The sequence below is a fragment of the Amblyomma mixtum genome, chromosome 8 (genome assembly GCF_055824585.1).
Source record: "Amblyomma mixtum isolate Tamu chromosome 8, ASM5582458v1, whole genome shotgun sequence".
NCBI lineage: Eukaryota > Metazoa > Arthropoda > Arachnida > Ixodida > Ixodidae > Amblyomma > Amblyomma mixtum.
The window spans coordinates 74,406,589-74,420,230 of record NC_143019.1 but is presented as its reverse complement, the minus strand read 5'-3'; the positions used below and the strand labels follow the sequence as shown (position 1 = coordinate 74,420,230).

Below are 13,642 nucleotides of genomic sequence, written 5' to 3'. Positions count from 1 at the left end.
AAGTAAAAAAAAAATGTTCAAAAGTATAGGTTTGGTTGGTTTATGAGGTTCAACGTCCCAAAGCGACTAAGGCTATGAGAGACGCCGTAGTGGAGGGCTCCAGAAATTTCGACCACCTGGGGTTCTTTAACGTGCACTGACATCGCACAGTACACGGGCCTCTAGAATTTCTCCTCCACAGAAATTGCAGCCGCCGCAGCCGGGATCGAACCCGCGTCTTTTGGGTCAGCAGCCGAGCACCATAGGCACTGAGGCACCGCGGCGGCTTGTTCAAAAGTATTGAAGAAAACTTACTCTAATGTGCGGAACCAAAGCTTGAAATACTTTTGCCTAAAAAAATTTGTTCGTGAGGTGTGCGCAGTTTATACGTTTAGAAAAGGCGAGGAAAGATGCACTGCTGAATATTTAATAGGTATTGAAATTTTCAGAGAACACTACACAATTTATTCAAAGAGATTTGCACAGATTATGGATTTTGATATAATTCGCAGCATGCAGCTTCATACGGCATAAATATTTTCACAAATGGAAAAAAAATATGAAATGTAACATTTTTGTAGATTTTTTAAATTATCGACTTCCTCTCGTAAATTCTGAAAGAGCCGCTTTGCTTCTTTAGATGCGTAGTACCTATAACACATATTAAAGGTGATGAAACTGCGTATATCGAAGTAAAAAAAATGTACTGAGCGAAAAGTACTAATGGTAGTGCGAAGGGAGTGACACTCTCATAGAGCCAATGGGGATGTTTTTTTTTTCGAAGACGATGGTGGCGGCACTCGGGAGAAGAGGTAAACGCATGAATTGCTCAAAACTCCCCGAGCCAAGCCAATCCAAGCCAACAAGTCAATCCAGAAATTCAATATGGCGGCGCGCGTTCAGCCGGTTGCATGGAGGAAAAAAAACTGAGGAGGGAGCGTCCGGCGACAACCTTGAAGCCTAGCCTTTACAAGTAAAGATATAGCAAAAAAAAGAGAGTGTGTCCCCCCGTGATCGCACCACGTGATAGCGTGCGGTAAAGTCTAGCCCCGCTGCGCGCGTGCATGCGCCGATTAGCGCGGCAGACTATCTGTAGATCAACTTCCTTGCTGTAGACGCCCGCGCCGTGGGTCGCGCATACGCGCGCACTAAAACATACCAGAACCAAAACAAAGAGGACAGGCTCGGAGAGCGAAAAACTGAGGGAGAAAACGACTTCAAAACACTCGGCTTGCGAACGCTGGCCGCGTGACGTCACGCTCCCTCCTTAGTTTTTTTTCCTCCATGGGCGGTTGGTTGCGGCCGGTTGCTCACGCGCTACTGGTGCTGGCGGTCGTTAGCTCGATCCAAGCTTTGTATACTGGTGATTAACTGCTCCCGCGCTGCATTCACGCTTCATTTCCTAAGTACTTACGGAATCTGCTCACTCGCGTTTGTATTTCGATGTGTCTGTTGATTTAGCATGGTGCATGGTGGCCAGCGACGCGACAGCTTAGCAGCTACTTACTGCGCTCACTCGAGAACGAAAAGCGTAAATTGTTTTGTACGAACAATTTATTAAAAGAACATCAGCAGTGACAATCGATGCTCAAAAAGTGATTTCAGGCATCAGTGGCATTGCAATATCAGTGACAGCCATCCTAAAGATCAAAATTAATAAACGCCATTATGTAAACCTAGAAGAGCGTGCAGAGAATATACCGGATGTTTTTTTAAAGAAGGTCCAAAATTTTTAAAAATAGGTAAATTGCTTTAGATTTATTTCAGCACTGGGGCTATACTGGAGGCTACGAACTTTTCTAATTTTTGTTTTAGTAGATATGTTGTATTCGCAGAATTGGAGATCGTCCTCTGAACAGTCCAACCGAGAAAAAACAATTTTAATTAAAAAATTTTCACGCACGTTACGAGGCGCGAAAAAGTTACCTTGGTAGGCATCTTCACACCGTAACGCAGCGGCGGGAGCGCGTCTGACGTAGTTCACTCCGCCCTGCGCTTTGCGTCACGCGTCCCGGACTGGCGACCTGCGCTCGCGGCCTCACGGAATGCCGCGCTGGAACAAAAACGCATTGACACAAAGTGCAGGGTGGAGCGAGGTACTTCACAGGCGCTCACAGACGCTGTGTTACAGTGTGAAGCTGCCTACCAGAGTGACTTTTTCTCGCTTCGTTACGCGCGCAAAAACTTTTTTCATGAAAATCTTTTTTCTTGGCTGGACTGTTTAGAAGACGATCCCCAATACTGCCAATACAACATATCCCCTAAAATAAAAATTATAAAAGTTAATTAACGTATTCAGTTAATCAGCGAACTAATTAAAGTAGTTTGCCTGTTATCTGGTGTCCGCCTATCCATCAGTATAGCCCCAGGGTTAAAATAAATCTAAAGGAATTTACCTTTCTTTAAAAATTTTGGACCTGCTAAAATAAACCCGGTATAGAGAGTAAAAAAGGTATCAAGGTAGGTACAGTATACATAATCAAATGCCACATGACTGAATATAGGTTTATATCCGACTCTGTAAGAGATTGAGGTAAATAGCAGGGAAGTAAAACATCTGACATGTATGGAAATGCATCAGTCTGTGGCTGTGAATATACACACACAGAGAAAGGCAGCGAAAAGTTTCTGCCTTTAACTCGTGCAGAAGAAATCACAGTGCATTGGGCTGGGGACAACATATGTGCTGCAGTGCTAGTACTTAGTACAAAGACTGCATGAAAAGCTCACTGTGTGACTCGGCTAACCTTGGGCATGTTTAGCTAGCTTTTGCAGATGAGCTACAGGCTGGCATGCTGTACGGCATAGCTCATCTGCCATTCCCTGTTTCGGTTACTTGTTTTTTGTTGATGCCAAGGGTAGGAAGTTGCAACCAAGGCAGGTCGAGAGTCGTGTGCAGCGAAGACTTTTTGAAAATCCACAGAACAATTGCGGCCATGGCCGGAGAGGTCATTAATTCAGTTTGCCGTTACAATACACTGGGTGGCAAACAAAAGTAGGCGTGCGTATAAATATAGGTCGTTGGAGAAATGAAAACAACGCACAGAGTGTACAACGAACCGGCAGTTATTCTCTTTGTTACAATATATTGCATCCACCACAGTGTCAAGTTAATATATTACTGAGTGGTAAACTGCATGTGGTCCGTGTACTGTACAGTATCAGCACACAGTTAGGGAAGCCATATAGTTTAATATATTCTGCCGGCCACTGCTACAGCGTCCCCATAGCCCATGTATTTCTCCAGGAAGTGAAACCTCGAACATTACAACTTCCTGAAAAAAAAACACACAGCAACTGTGAATAGCAGTGCAGCATAGTTCGAGCACGCTGCTATTGGACATCAGCACATATGTCAACCAATTTGCATCTTATGCGTACAGCCCTCTTAATTGCTGCAGAGCCGAGCACCTGAGCCAGTCTTGTTTTGCTGCCTGTAGGTTCTAGCCATCAGTAAATTTTCCAACTGCACAACCGAGTGCAAGCCATGACCAGGGGTTGCCAAGTAATATACCACAAACCCCTCGGGTCTGCAAAGCACCTTTGGTTTTTGTGGGCGCCTGTGTCTACGTGTGCCTCGACATTATGTATGATGTGCTTCACAATTTTAATTTTGCCCAAATCATGCTGCAACTGTCCATAGAGTCTATCTTTAGCATACAGCCAGTCATTATTAACTGATTTCTGGCATTCCTTAAGGGGTTCTGTGACTGCGTGCTTGTCGCACAGGAAGAGAATGAAGCTGAAACACACGGGTTTTCCGCGGCACCCTGTGTAAGCTGTTGCCATCCGGCATTATTGAGTAAATTTCAAACCACTGGTCATAGCAATGTGCAAACTAACAAGGCACGCAACCCCTCCAGAAAGCAAAACTTGTACTTTCTAAAGGAAGTAACGCAGCAGGAGCAAAAGCAGTCGACATAGTATATGGGCAGTGGGAGCAGGACTGTGAATAAACAGGCACATAAACACTTATATACATTAAAAAAAGTAAAAAAGAAGTTCAAGAGAGGGCACACGTGCAGTAAGCAGCATTAAATAACCTGGTGCTTGGCTGCTGACCCGAAAGACGCAGGTTCATTCCTGGCCACGGCAGTCGAACTTTGATGGAGGCGAACTGCTAGAGGCCCGTGTAGTGTGCGATGTCAGTGCACGTTAAAGAGCACCAGGTGGTCGAAATTTCCATGGCCCTTCAATACGGCATCTCTCACAGCTTGAGTTGCTTTGGGACGTTAAACCCCAATAAACCATACCAAACCAAAAATAAAATATAATAATCCTAACCTTAATCAGTTCAGCATTCATTTAGCCAGCTAATTTACGCTTTTTTCAGGCAGGAGAACTCTGTTTTGTTTTTGTTAATGTGTTCCTGTTTACGATTGAAAGGTGCCAATGTAGCCTTGTGTGGCAGAATAATTTGAGAAATTTCATTCTGCAGCCTAGTGAACAGAAAATGGTTTCCTGGCTTGGCATCCTTGGCACAGTACAAGATTTCTTTTCTGAAGGTCGAATCCAATTCCTTTATATAATTTAGGCATTCCTCAGATGTTGTGGCAACTGAGCTGAAAAGGTGCTCAGGAACACCATTCTCCTTGAGTAGTGCAAAAAACTAGTGGCGCCCATGGAGAGAGCCACCGTCTGCTGCAAGGAGTGTTCTTTCACATGTGCAATCTGTAGTCCTCTGGTCAAGAAAGCTCTTCACAAGAGTGCCAGCGACATGGTATACAACATTTTCATATAGTATGTCAAAGGCATCTTGTGAAAACGCTGGCACGTCAGTTGAATCTGAGCCAAGCTGCCTGCTGTGGCTTGTGGTTGGAGTGCTGCTTGATGACAATAATGCAGGAACACTCCCCAAATTGGTGAGGAATGCATTTGTTGTCACTTCGCAGTTTCCTTGAGATAGTTTGAAGAGTTCGCCAATCCAAATATTTTTTTGAGCAGCCACGAATTGATAAACATTAGGTGTCTCATTGCAGTCATGTTTTTGACGAATTGTTGCAAAAACATTTTCCAAGGGATCTTGCTGCAATAGACGAGTGAAAATATGAGTGAAATCGAAATCTTCTTTTAGATCTGTCCACAGCAGAAGCAAGGCTTTGATTGTGATCTGCCAACCTTTGATGGTGTGAGGTTGCTTGTCCAGAGGACTACCAAAATGCCACTGAGTGATCCAATCTATGCACGACTCAAGAACGACATGGTGTTCCGAGCCCTCAACCATTGCGTACCGTAACTTGTCGTCCTGCTTTTTCAGGGCCGACCTTTTCAGGCATTCAAAAAGTTTATCCATCCTTTCCGTAAACTCTGCTGTAAATTTGGCATCTACAGGAAGCTCCTGAATGGCGATTAGAGTGAGGAGTGCCACAGGCACAGATTCGCTGAACACTTGTGTGGCATACTTAACTCTCATGTCAGTAAAGGGCATCCTGTAGATGTGTTGGTCTTTTAGTTTTTTTTTGCCAATCTGTTTTTCAGATGTTCAGTCGGTGTGGTAGAGGCTTGATCTATGCTACGAGTATTTTGCTAAAGGGTTTTGATGTATGTCCAGTCAACAACCTCAGAGCCAATTGTGAGCTTATGTGTTCGCAAATTATTCCTTGTGCATTTGATTAAGTGTGGGGTGTCAAACATGAAGTATATTTTGCGGTTGTTGACAATGAAATATGCCTCACGGATAGAATGGATGAGCATTTTTGACACGCTGACATTGTTCGACCCTTGATCACAGATGACCGCTTTCACCAAAAGACCTTTTCTTTCAAGCTGCTGAATTAAATCTAATAGCAGCTTGCGCATTGCAAGGGCAGAAGTTGCATTGTGGGACGCTGCAAAGGCTACGGCTGCATCCAACTGCGGCTGCATCCAACTTCTTTATATGCCAGACACTCCCATAACAAGAGCTTTGTTTGCCACACAAGAAGTCCTGGTACGCCCATCATCTGTGAAGCCAATTACAATGCCTTTGGATTGATCATACATCAAATTTTTTTCAAGGATATTTCACCGAATAAAAGACAGCATGCTTTGTCTTGTAGTGGCAAATCGTTTGTAATTGATTGTAATTGTAATCGTTTGTAATTGATGACACCTGGAATAATACCAGGTGTCATTCGGATGTCTGCCAGCCAGCGCCTCAGCGTCCTCACATGTGGCAAATGCAGCATTTCTCTGAGGAATTGATCAGCTTTTGGAAAATGAAAGAACAAATTGGGAGCGAATTGCTTCATTTGTCTTGACCAATGCTTTTTGGGTTTTGAAAAAGAATAGAGCCTAATTTGAGCTTTAACCAATTCAAAAAGGTCTTGTGGCAAATGCGGTTCAAGCTTCTTCAAAGCCTCCTGCTTCGTTATTCGGCTTGAATGGTGCCTTTATGTGATCCTGTCCAGTGCTTTTCGGTACCTGTCGCTTCCAGAATGCAATTTCTCGAAGCGCCTTTTCGTGCGAGGGCTGTACGCAGTTGTGCGTTTTTTACGTCTGCTTTTTGGTGTTTCTGGCACTGGCGTCACCTCTGGCCATGCAGCGCTGTATTCTATGGTACTACCGAGGCCGCTAGGACCAGCTGCAGCTGAAAAAAATGTAAAAGAAAGCAAAGAAATATTTTTGTGAGCCTCGTAAAGAAACCTATATCCCACACAAAATCACGATTAGGGTGTAGTCACAGGGCTACTAATTGCCCACCACACAGTGCCATGTCGTTTTTTGTGCCAAATGATGAATGCAGTCGTGCCCCATTAATATGACCGCTCTAATGTAGACAGCTTTACTGGTGGCCGAACTTTTTCAATACATTTACGAGTCGCTTTATGGAAACTCACTGCGCAGACAACAGACACGTTAAAAATGTATGGAGCCCATTGGCATCCATGTGTTTTTGTCCCTTTAATATGGACAGCAACGCGAACAAAGTCCTGAATGCCTCTACCTGTTGTTCTACCGCTTATAATTTGAGTGCAGAAACCCGGAAGAAGGCAGCGAATGAGCAAATGTCATTGTAATGGCCTTTCTATGCGTCCATGGTTTCATGCTTTACAGTGGCTGGGTGCCCGGTCAACACGCCTTACCATTTGCTGCATTGCACGAGTGCCTGTGACAACAAAATTCTGTATGCTGCATTGAAAACCACATTCAGCAGCTCTCAGACGAGTGAGCACAGGGTTTTGGGATCTGAACAGTCGTAGTAGCAGATACTTCAACAATGCCAAGAAGCACTATCATGTGCCTCAAACACTACTACGTCATCGAAACATCCTTCAACATATACCACGCGATTTTCTGGATGATAGCGACCAGAATAATCCTCCTCGAGCTGCTAAGATTACCCAATACTCACTTCATAGTGCGCTACTATGCACAGAAGCAGTCTCCAACCACTAAATATTTTTTTTTGTAAAGATATTTCCTTTCGTTTTTCTTCATGATTCATTATTACGAGAGGCCCACTCTATAGAACCCTTTCTACGAAACCAAAGTGTCTCTATTAAGGAGGCATGGCATATACTGTTCTTGAGACAGAAATGACCATTCATAGGGGAATTTTATCCTTTAATGGTCTGAACATTTTCCTGTCAAAGGACCACAAATTCCCAACCACAGAAAATACAGTTGGCAAAAAAGAATTCGAACACAGAGCACGCAAAATTTCATGAAATAATGAAAGAAACCAACAGCCCTTACAAATTAATGGCTTTCCTATTATTAGTTGTCTGAGGGAATTTTCGAGGATACATAAGCAATATTTACAGAAATGCTCCCATGGTGCATTATATACTTCCTTGTGTATCTCGTTCAGCTGTTGCGCCATCATTTACATGCACCACATCAAGTCTAGTGGCGACATGTCCAGTGCAGGCTGCGGAGGGGCAAGCCGCACGTACAGTCAGGCCGGAATGAAACGCGAACAGAGCATGTCAAGAAAACAAAATATTTTACCTGCCTATTTTCAGCTGAAGTGCACAACTAGCCTGATTCATGTGCCTGGTAGGGCTGCTTTTATCTTCCTCTGGGCAGTGCTCTATCCAGTGCAGGTGTTGGGAGGCAATCCAACTGGCCACACGCCCCCTGTTTCCATTCACTGCTGCACTCTGCTTTCCCTTCTTGATCTATCCTCGTCTGGCTGGGTATAGGTGAGTGCTAGCAAAATGCAGAGAAGGACACACACACAGGACGAAACACTCGTATGTTCGTCCCTCTGCATTTTTGCTGGCGCTTCCGAATACCCTCAAGGATGTATTTCCAACTAGCCCCAGTAGTAGCTCTTTCGCTTAACGCGGTATGTATACTGTCCTGATGCATTTCCCTCGTACATTACACCAGAAAGTTGCGACTAGTCGAATTCATGTAAACACTGCTATGATACAATTGCCATCACGAGTGCTCTATACATGTTGTTCTATCAGTAAATTAAGAACTTTGAGAACAAAGCCGCTAAATGTAGGCTTGTAACTGCATGTTTTGTTTTGACAACATCACACAGCTTGGGTATTTACCCAACAGTGCCTTTAGGCAAACAGTTAGGCAAATGGTAAAATCCAGGAATATATACATATTTTTTTGCGGTCAAGCACACCTTACCCACTATTATGGGCCCGTCGATGCCCACTATGAAACTATCAAGGTTACTGGTGCATAGTTTTCAATGTAGATTGGAGGTTGTATTTTGCAATAAATTCTCATGTTTTCTTGGAGAACCTACCATAATCAATTGATTCCGGTGGTGCTGGTGTGGCACTCTGATGGTAGCGGTTTGGTTAGCACCTGTCAAAGAAAGAAAAACTCAGTGACCACAAACGATTGAAACCAGGTATTTTACTGCTCAGGTTCAATTTCTTAGGCTAGATTGAAAGCATATATCGAATGATCAGCAACAAGCTAGTGAAGCAAGTTTCACGGCGTCTGCCTGAGAAGGGTATTCAATGTGTTCATTGAGCTGAACAAGAAAGTGACGTATATATAAAATGCTCTGCAGAAAACAGACATGTTCACCACGTAAACAATGCCTTCAAACATAGTCTCACCGAAAAAGATAAATACTACTTGGTAAGCATAAAGTTAAAACTTATTTCTTCTCTTTCAAATGAATTTGTGGCGTTCGAAGTGGTAGTATAGCGCGATGTGTGACGCAGCTAATTATTGAACACCCGCGACATTACTGTGTACTGATACAACTGCATAGTGTTGAGCTATGTGCAATGCTGTAGCAATAGTGGTGCAGTTAACTTCTCAATTTTCGTACACTGCCACTGCTGTAACAGTTCACTATACACCCCTTCGTCGCCAGGGAGGAGAGATGTGTTAGTCTCAGCAGCAGTAAATTGCGGGGAACCGGTGGTGTGCTGGTAGCCTGCAATTAAAGCACTACTTATTTGTTCCCAATTTAAACACATCAATCAGTAAGGTGTACGCGTATTTTGCTGTGTGAAGACATAGCTCTCAATACCTTATGTGCGGATTGCGCATGTTATAAATTTTCACCAAGAAGTAATGCTCCATTGCAGTATTAGCCTCAACCAAATGGAAATTTCTTTACCTCCAGCATTTCTGTAGAACTGATCCCCGCTTAGTGCCCTTACCTGTGCCATGGACAGCTGAATCTGCAGCAACGATTGTCTCGGACGCATACATTAGTGGTATAGGACAGTAGTCTGAAATAGAGGTACCACAAAGTTACTTCCAAGGAAAACCAACCAACTAGTGTAGTGAATGCGTGGGGATGCTTTCCTATGTAAGAACGCAGGAAGACTTACTATGGTCAAGCAAGATTTCCACTGGTGCACCAGTGGACTGCGATGCTGCAGCGGAACCGATACCTGTGGGAAGAAGGAAAAAACAGATAACCGGTAAAGCTCTGCATAGCAGCAGCTTCTGTTCAATCCACAGTGTAGCAGTGGTGTTCTATTCGCAACGGTTTATCTTCCTCTCAGTTTGTCTGATCCTAAATTGGGCTTAAAGAGGTTTTGCAAGTTTGTAAGAAGATCAATTATAAAGGAACATTTTGCCAGATGAATATACCTCGACATACAAAATAGCGCTACAGCACACAGGGGCAAGAAGGAAAACACACAAGCGTTAAACAGTTCATTGGAAACCACGACGCCGTAAATGCGTGGTGTGCATTAATGCAGTGTCACCACTATTAATGCTTGCAAACTTACTCGCGAAATCATTCAGGCAGAAATCAGATAGCTTAAGTGACGTGTGCATCACTAAACAACCTGGAGGCCTATATCTCAAAGAATTAGTTTGTCTAAGAAACCACTAAAATGGTCACCTCCAATGCTTGCGCAATATGTGGCCACTTAATGTATATTTACCACCTTGTGGTTCACAATGAACTGCTCGCCGTTAGTGCTTGTGTGTTTGTGTTTATTCGTACTTGGCTCTGCGTGCTGTTGTGCTATTTTGTATGTCGTGCTACCAGCAAGCCCAAACAACCACATTATTAGATTTTAACACAATTTTCTCAGTGAATTCCCGCACTTTGCCCTTGATTCATTCTAATGAACAGCGAATATTAATCACAAGAATATAAATACACAGCTGTAAGAATAGCTTTCCAAACTGCTGTAGGGGTGCATTGCGCAGCCCTTAACTGTCTCTATAGTTTAGAGCCCATGGTAGAGAGAGGGTGTGGTAGATGGTCCTTGGCGATCACAAAATGAACAAGGGAAGGGAAAACCTCAGGTTGCTTGAGCCAACGTTTCGACAAGGGGACTTGTCTTCGTCTGGGCAAAGCGTTCATCATTGGCAGGGATTAAATAGGGCCTTCGCTCCGAGGAGGTAGGCCCCGGGGGTGGGGAAGGAAAGTGGTGTGAGAGGGGATGCGTGTCAGGAAGGGGAGGGAGGTGAATCTTGATTCGTTAAGCTGCTATAGTGGAAAAACTTATATCCGGGGGGTGTGTAATGAACAAAGGCTTTGAAGGGGCTTTGAAGGGGCTAATCCTCTTATCTGAGCTTTTCAGGTCCACCCAGCGCCAACCCCCCGTCGCAGCCCCTTCAAAGCCTTTGTTCATTACACACCCCCATGATATAAGTTTTCCCACTATTGCAGCTTATAACGAATCAAGATTGACCTCCCTCCCCTTCCTGACACGCATCCCCTCTCACACCACTTTCCTTCCCCACCCCCGGGGCCTTCCTCCTCGGAACGAAGGCCCTATTTAATCCCTGCCAATGATGAACGCTTTGCCCAGACGAAGACACGTCCCCTTGTCGAAACGTTGGCTCAAGCAACCTGAGGTTTTCCCCTCCCTTGTTCATTTTGTGATCTATAGTTTAGAGAAATTTAAGCTACAGCTTGGTACATCACTGCCGACTGATGGAACTGAAGCAACGGCGACAGGACATTGAAGTAGGAAAGTTTTGTGCTCGGCAAGCTATGCTTGCAGTTGGCCCCGCTTAACTTTTATCTTAGATTTACAGGATGAATTTTTCTGAATAAAGTGCCTCACCTTGTGCCGCACCACCTTCCTCATAGAAATCTGCGATAAAAAAGAGACAGAAGATATATTGAAGGATCAGGCTTGAGAAGAATATTTTGCTTACCCGGATGGACCAAGGCTCTCAGGCGAGGCTCTTGCACCTTCACGGAAGGGATTGCTCCGCGCGTCAACCTTGTGCATGCATGACTAGTGAAGTAATCCCTCGTGAAGTCTTTTGAGCGGAGCGTGTAGGTCTTGTGGACGTTTTACTTTTGACTGTGAAGCAGTTCTGGCCTGTTGGCATATTTCAGCCAAGGTGAAAATTTGAAAAAAACAGCCAAATAATCATTTTTTTATGTCTGGCTGTAGTAAACAAGCCACAAGCCTTAAAATTCTTGAGGGTACGATTTCATTTTGTGATATGTTTTTGGTTTAGGTAGCAAAAACCAATTTTCTCTTTAAGTACTTTTTGGGAGCGGCATAATTTCACGCAGTGGACGGGAATGGAGGCAGAGCTGCAGAGTAGACTGAAGCCGAATCTTACCATAGAAATTATAACTCGCACATTTCTCCAGACATTTGCAGGCCGACCACCACCCATGATCCAATTTTTTTTTATTCCTGCATGGAACCCACGCCAATGTAGCTATGCCAACAATGCTGTGGCAGAAAGTAGCTTTCCCACAAGTTTGAAGTCTAGATTGAGAACAGTTGGTCAATGAACCAGTAGGCATAGTTTTTCACCTTGTGCTTTCACTGTGCGGAACATTAATAGGAAACACTGCTCTTTCAAAAAAAGTGAGGGAGGCAGAGGCAACAAAGTTGGGTTCCCAAGAAGTAAAAAAAAAATGCCCCCCCCCCCCCCTCTTCCCTACCGTGCAAAACGCGCTGCCTCGAAGATGGGTGCCTAAGAAAAAAAATATGGCTGAGGCTTAACTTGGTTAAGCCTGGAGAATGCGAAGCATCATCGTGTCGCGTAATTCGAGGCGCACAACCACAGCGACGGCGCGAGGTGGGCCCCCGTTTCTCCACTGTCGTGACGTCATCGCGTCACGTGGTGTGACGTCATGTATCACGTGATTTGGAGGCGCACAACCACAGCGACGGCGCGAGGTGGGCCCCCGTTTCTGTACTGTCGTGACGTCATCGTGTCACGTGGTGTGACGTCATGTATCACGTGATTTGGAGGCGCATAACCACGGTGAAGGGCTGAAGTGGTAGCTAAAGTAGTATGCTTCGCATAAAAGATGCTTCCCCGCCCCCCCCCCCCCCCTTTCCTTCTTCCGTGCAGAAGGCGCTGCCTCTCCCGTGAATATCCCAAAGCTACATTCCCTTCAACCATCCGCCGGAAACGATGCGGGGAAAGGAAACGCGAACTAGGCGAACTTATCCGAAAGCAGTCACGGACCACGCATGAGATAAGAGATATGTCAGAGGATAGGAATCGACTTTCAGCGCGTCGTTCCAAACTACTGGTGTTAGTCAGGCCAGCTCGATAACTTTAGGTGCGACGCGCGCATCGCTTCTGCAGAAACCACGCACGTAATAGTATGTAAGCGCTAAACACCGTAAAAAAACTAACCGGAATGAGCATTAAAATTGCTCAGCAGTCGACGTTGCGCTGCAGCAGTTAGAATAACCATATATAAAATAGACTCTGAGGGCACCAAAATCCAAGAGGGATTAAAGTTAGCGAGTCAAGACAGGCAGTGAGCACATGAAAACACACATGAAGTCAGCTTGGCCTGAGGCATCTGTACACTGCAAAACAGCCTTGACACTCTATTTTTAGATTTAATTCGCACAATTTAATTCAATGGCGGATGCTTAGAAAGCTCGAAAAATTATACACGATTTGAATACTTTGCAGGATGCGATGAAAGCAGATTTCCCTGTACATACCGTATTTCTCAGTCCTAACGAAAAAAAAAACATAGATAAGCAACCGATGGCGCTAGGGCCACCCACATGGAGCGTTTTTCTTGCGGAAAACTGGCGTCCGGCCGCCGGCGGCCGGACGCCGTCGACCAAGCCGGGCCAGATATTTGCGCCCGGCGGTCAGCCGCTGGCCGGGAGCGGCCGACGTGAGCTGTACGCGCGGACCAATCAGGGTACGACCGCGCCTGACTTCCGCCCACTACATTTGACTCGCCTAGCCAGTTCAACATGGCGACGAAAGAGTCGCGCATCGCGTACACAACAAGCTTATCTCAGCTGTGCAGATGAGACCGGCTTTGTGGGAT

The 13,642-nt window shown here is 44.9% G+C and overlaps 1 pseudogene; it reads right to left on the bottom strand.

Annotated features, from left to right (window-relative positions):
• Positions 1 to 5,960: 5,960 nt before the first annotated feature.
• Positions 5,961 to 13,588, bottom strand: LOC149333019 (uncharacterized; annotated as a pseudogene).
• Between the last annotated feature and the right edge of the window lie 54 nt (positions 13,589 to 13,642).